Source organism: Callospermophilus lateralis, chromosome 5 (genome assembly GCF_048772815.1).
Source record: "Callospermophilus lateralis isolate mCalLat2 chromosome 5, mCalLat2.hap1, whole genome shotgun sequence".
Classification (NCBI taxonomy): domain Eukaryota; kingdom Metazoa; phylum Chordata; class Mammalia; order Rodentia; family Sciuridae; genus Callospermophilus; species Callospermophilus lateralis.
Genome location: NC_135309.1, coordinates 114,150,600 through 114,157,125, shown reverse-complemented (window position 1 = coordinate 114,157,125; position 6,526 = coordinate 114,150,600). Strand labels below are relative to the sequence as shown.

Sequence of the window (6,526 nt, the reverse complement as noted above, 5' to 3'; positions counted from 1 at the left end):
TGTGCATCATGGCTGAGCACCATGGGGCTTCGCTGACACTCTGTGTCCTTATACTTTGCATTTCATCCTCCTGTAGTCCCATCACACCTCTGATGCTCCTTGTACACATCAGTCACCTCCTTGCTGACAAATCAAGTGGACACTTACTCCTCCTTATTTTACTCAAAATTCGACACTGCTAGCTGATTCCTTGTGCAGAACAGTCAGTCTCCTGCTGTGGCTTCCAGATACCACCCACTGTTTCCCTCTTACCTTGTTGAGCTTGCCATTCTCTTAGGCTTCTGCTTTCCTGTGTCCAACTCTTAAGTATTAATGTCCTGAGGTTTTCTTGGGGTCTCATCTCTTCCTGCTCTGCTTGCTCTTCCTTTCACTTGTATCTTTTTGTCCATATAATGATGGTTGCCTACTTAACTCTTTTGCTCAAATCTCTTCTCTGACTTTTAAAGTCATATTCAACAATCTACTTCAAACTCAGGATGTCTCAAGATAAACTCATTTCCTCTACTGTAATTCCTTTCCTCTGCTTATGGTGTCCTTATTAATGCAGCTACTTAAGATGGAAATCTGGGAATCATCCTGCCTTTTTTTACTCCCTCTTTCCCTCCTCCCACAAATCCAGAGAATCGCTTCTCTCCATCCACTCAGTATCATTTTGGCTCATGCTACTTTCAGCCCTGAATTATTGCAAAAGCCAAAGCCATTACTCAAAAATTAAAATTAAAATGACATTACTCTATATAAATACTTTGACATCCTCAGGAATAAACTCTAAGCTCTTCACTATCTTTCTTCTTCTTTTTAAATGGTGCTGGGAATTGAACCCAGGGCCTTGTGCATGCAAGGCAAACACTCTACCAACTGAGCTATATCCCCAGTTTCACTGTCTTTAAGATTCAGTATCACCTTGCCCCTGTCCAGAATCATCTCTGCCTATTCTTGGCCTCTTTATCCGCACCCCAAATTCTATACTTCCAACACCAACATGATGAATTACTTTAATTGTCTAAATTCACCATTCTTCCTCTTGTTCCCAGACTTTGCATATGCTGGTTTGTCTTCCTAAATCTGCCTTTTTAATTGTTTCCCCACTCTGGGACTAGAAAAGTCTTGCCCATCCATCAGTCTTGGCTTAGCCATTGCCATGGACTTTTGCCATGTCTTGGCAGCTTAGCATTCACTCACCCTTCCTGTAGTGTCCGGATTTCTTTCTGGAGAACTAATCCCTTTTCCCTTTGCATTTTCTTGGTTAGGTGGTAAATCTAAATGTCTGGCACCTGTCATGGAGGGTGTTATTAACTCCTTTTACTTGTGGCTCTGGTAAAAGCAGGCAGATGAGCTATGATTTAACCTGGTCAATCAGATGTCTTTTTTCTAGGACTTGAAGTGTAAGGAGGAAAGAAATGGAAATTCCTCCACATCATAGGTAGGGCTTGGACCTGAGTGTTATGGTTCAGAGATTGTGCCTGGGTTCTTTCTTCCCAGCTGCTTTGATTTCTTCCCCTTTATAAGTCTCCTATTTCACTGTTAAGTTTGCATCCAGAACCCTTCCAGTAAATTCCTTTAAATGTGAGTTATGCAGAATTGGTTTCTGGTGGTTTTTCATCTTTAATGTCTTCTGTGGCTCCCTAGCCTGGACCAAAAGCCTCTCCCACAGGTTGTCTTCCTCATAGTGGCTAATATTGCTTATTAAAACGTTATTTTACTTCTTTGTCTCTGCTGCTGGTCATAAATGTCTCAAGGGCAAGACAATACCTGCTTATTATTGTACACCCAGAGCCAAAGACAGTGCCTGGTATACATTAAACACTCAAGAAGCATTTGAGGAATGTGTGAAAGCAATTTCATTATTTGATGTGAAGAGAGTAAATATGGAAAAGGCACAGGATCTGTGACTCCAATATTTTTAAACATAAATCATTATCAGAAATTTTATTAAGACTTCCCCTGTTCAATGGCAAAACATGCTGATAATTGTGCAAAGTGCAAACTAAATAAAATCCAAACAGAAAATATCAGAATAGAGACTTCTCATTCCAGGAAGATGAATAGACATACTTTTCCATATTCCATTTTCTAAGTTCAGCAAAAATCCCTAGTGGGGGGTAGAATCTCCTCCTCCTATTCTTGGCCTCTTTAGCCCCCCCATCCCACCCCCACACACAACTGAAATTGTTCATAATGGTTGAGGTATGAAGTTTGGAGAAGAACCATTATGAACAATTTTAGTGAAAAAGATTTTTTTGTTTGTGTGTATATATAACAAAAGAAGATATTGAAAGATGAAGAAGACAGACAAGGGAGAGTCCTCAGGACTCATGGTAAGATGTGGTAGTAAGTTCCTGGTGTTTTCTTTTGACTTCATATATTCCAGAATTAGAGACAAAGAAATGAGCAATCTGGAGACACTGATGGGCACTGACGAAAACAGCTCCCACAAAGGCCTGCTTTTTCTAGGCAAAGGACTTGGAAAGGGACGACTTAGGACAAGAGCTGCTTTACTGTAGCCAAATACCAGGACAGCTATGGCCTCACCCCTACCAACACTAGTAAAGGATGAGTGGGGAGCCTGGAATATCAAATGGGTTCCAACCCATATGTGATAGGGCAGTGTCAGAGGAGGCTGAATAGCAAGCTAGGACATTATTTCTACTGGGTGGCAATAAGCACCTTCTTTCTCCCATGTGCTATTAGTGGAGTTCACCTGGAGAGCCCTTCATATGGCAATAACAAGGTGCAAGCTCCCCTTCACTGAAATATCAGTGGCCTAGAGGAGAACCAAAACTACTACCTCACCTACCAATAATGAGGGACATCATGCCACACATACTTTTATATAAATAGAAGCATAAACTTTCAATTGGAAGTAATGAAGTGGTACCTTCTCTTCCCCTGCCAGAATGGTGTTGGAGCAATCCAGCTTAAATAAGATCCCAAACCACATAATGTGCTACCCCAAATGTCCACATTTTAATAAAAAGATCATTCAGCACATAACAAATATGAGTAAGGTCTAAAGCTGAATGAGAAACAAGACATTAAGATGGCAAAGATGTTAGAATTTAATATCACCAAGATATTAAAGGGGGTATCATAAAGTGCTTCATCTAGCAATTATAAATGTACTAGAAACAAATGGAAAGAAGCTCATCAATGATACATGAAAATCTCAGCAAAGAAAAAGAATACTTGAATCAAATGGAGAATTTAAAACTGAAAAATGCAATAAACCAAATAAAAATTTCACTGCTTGGGTTCAAAGAGAACAGAGGAAAGGACCAGTAAATTGAAAGAAATAATAGTAGGAATATCCAATTTGAACAAAAGAGAGAATACAAACTTAAAAAGTCAGAACCACAGGGACGTGCAGGACTGTCCCTGAATTTCTAGCAATCCTTCATGTGGGTTCTGGAAAGAGAGGTGAAAGAGGGAAGGATTGGCGAAGTACTTGAATAATGTCTGAAAATGCCCCCAAGGTTGGCAAAAGACTTTATGTTACAGACTTAAGAAACTTGGTGAATCCTAAATAGGATAAGTCCAGAGAAATCTATACCATGACATAATAGAGCCACACTTTTGAAAAACTAAAGACAAGGGAAAAGTATTGAAAGTAGCAGGAGACACTTTACCTTACCTATTGAGGAAAACCAACTCAAATGAGAGTGACTTATTCTGAGAAACAATGGAGGCCCAAAGTGGTATTTCTCAAGTGCTGAAGAAAAGAACTGTCAACATAAAATCTTATATAGAATGAAAATATTCTTCTAAAGAGGAAATTAAGATAGTGTCAGCTGAAGAAAAACTACAAGAATTAGTCACCAGCAGACAGACTGTAAAAGAGTAAAGGGGAGATCAAAGATGGTGGGTTGGAGGAAATATGCACTTTCTAGTCGTTCCTTGGCTTGGGATACAGCAACAGATATGCTGCTTTTCAGTGAGGTAGATGACAGAAGGAATTCACTGGAATTCAATATCAGACAGAGAGTCACACAGACACAGAAATTGGGATGATGGGAACAGAATTGATTGAAGCCAAGCGAATGGGTCCAGTGGTACCAGTTCACTGCAGAGGGGTGAAGTAACCAGACCGAAAAAGAGAGAAGTATGGTAAACAAATATGGCATGGGAGAACCTGTGGAATGGAGAAGCAGTCTGAACTTAACTGGACCAGAATCTGTATAGTTGGCTGGTATTTGAGGCATGCTCTCTGTTTCTCAGCTGGTGAATGGAGGGAGAGCTGAGGAAGGAAACTAGTTTGAAGAGCAGTGGCTTGCTGCTGCAGGAGCCTGGGAGATCATAGCAAGCATTGTCATATTGCCCTGGTAATCACCTGCTGGGTAAACACCTAGAGTGTGCCTGGTGGAGCGTGATAGAAATGGACACAGTGAGGATTGAGCCCAGGGGGATTCAGCTTGTGGATATTGTAGACCACTTGCCCTTTGGGTGTGGTTGTTCATAAGACTAGCACGGGAGAGTGCAGAAGCTGGACAGGTGGGAGCGATTGTACTCAGCGTTGATCCTGGGAAGACCACATTTATGAGCAGTGGAGTCCTACGGAGGATTGATTACCTTACCCTATGAATGGAGATTTTGGGAGACCCCTGAGATCCAGATGCCCAGTAGAGATGGGAATCTGCCTGGCCCTAAGAAGTGTTGATCCAATCTCTCAAGAACAGACACCCGCCAAGGAAGTTCCAAAGTCTGATCAGAGCTGAACCCCAGTCTCCAGCACCTCCCATTTAGAACCTTGCATCAGCCCTACCCAGGAGTGCATCGATCTAGTCTGTCCAGACAAAACTCCAGTAGACAGTCCTTCCCTTCCACCCTGCCTTATGCTGGTGAGACGGGAAGCTGAGAGCTGTTTCAACCAGCTCAGGTTCTAGGTCACTCCAGCTGGCAGCTTGGTGAGCAACACAAAGAGGTTGGCTTAAGAACCTCCAGCCCTGGCTGTCTCTAAGGAGAATATAGCCCAAGAAGAAAGGGAAAGAAGGGCAGTCTGGCATAGGCAGTGAACAACCATGTTTGTCAACAGTTCTGACCACCTCAGTGGAGAGAAACACTTCATTTTTCATTAAGAAATGTTTTCCTTTTTTTCTTCCGTGTGTATGTGTGTGTGTGTGTGTGTGTGTGTGTGTGTGTGTGTGTGTGTGTTGGAGGTTTCTCTAATTGGTTCACAGGGCATAGATATACATACTTATACATATTTTTTTTTCTGTTTTTAATTATTTTTTTCACCCAGGTATTATTTCTTTTCTTTTTATTTGATAGTAAGGTGTTTTGCTTGTGTTGGCTTGGTTTTATATTTTTGCTTCTGTTATTTCTCTTTCTCTCTTCTTCAACAGCCTAATTATTTTGTTCTCTACTTGTTTAGTTCATTTTATTTTTTTCTTCCCTTCTCTATAGTGTTACTTGCTACCTCTCCTCTGCTTTCCCTAGGTAACTTTTGAATATTTTAAACTTCTTCTTACCTTTCTATCCCATTGTCTTTTTCTTGAAAAACTGTAATTGTACCATCTTTTAGAGCTATTTACTTTATAAAAATCCTGCCCTCGTCATTCATGTTTTTGTGGGTATTAGTTGCTATGGATGGTAGAGTTGATACCTGCTGTTTACTTGAATGTAGATCTAATGCATGACTGTTTGTTGTTTTTCATATTGCTAATTGCTGGTCCCTCCTTTCCTCTTTTTGTGGTGATTAGTGTTGTAGATGTCACAGCAGGCACTGGGCATTTATTTGAATGCCATATATTGTTTACTGCTGTTGTTTGTCTTTCCCTTTTGTGAGAGGTGCTGGGAAGTGTGTGGGATACTACGCATTCATAGGGTAGAGACTCTGATGCTGAGTAACATGCACAACCCAGCCAAAGACAGCATATCTTGTTTCACACTCAAAATAACTCTGCTCAGCTTCAACAAATACCACATATAATAGGGGATACAAAACCCAAAACCAAAGACCAGACCTCAAGCAGGAATGGCTGGAAGGTCCCTCAGATCCCACTCATGAACATCTTCTACAGAAAAAAAAAAGAAGAAAAAGAAAAATTTCTAAGACAATGGCTCAGAGGATTCCACAGTGCTGCAGCATCTATCCAAGAGTGGATAAAATCAGCAGTTCTGCTGCAGCAAACTGAGAGGCATCAGAGGTTAAAATGAACACTTGGATTATGCTAAACCTATGCATTGAAGCTAAGAAACTGTAACAACATACACCTTGTTACAAAAGAGATAACCATTCACCAAAGGACCTCTCATAAAAGAGGAAGAAGACTCCATCGCAGCAGTTGCACCTTTGAATACATGAGGAAAACAGTAAACAAGCTCCCCACCCCCCCTCCACACACCAAATTTATAATCCTTTGACAAAGAAACCCACAGATATTGAAGAAGCTGAAATTTCAGAGAAAGACTATAAAAATTGATTATTAAAATGATCAATAAATGAAAATATCTATGGAATGAATTAAGAGAACAAATACAGGAGGTTAAAGACCATTTCAATAGAAAATTTCTGAAAGGAAACCAATCA

The 6,526-nt window shown here is 40.6% G+C and overlaps 1 non-coding gene across 1 annotated transcript; it reads right to left on the bottom strand.

Annotated features, from left to right (window-relative positions):
• Positions 1-800: 800 nt before the first annotated feature.
• On the bottom strand, positions 801-873 carry Trnaa-ugc (transfer RNA alanine (anticodon UGC)). The gene has a single exon. It is a non-coding gene; the product is annotated as a tRNA-Ala (tRNA).
• Between the last annotated feature and the right edge of the window lie 5,653 nt (positions 874-6,526).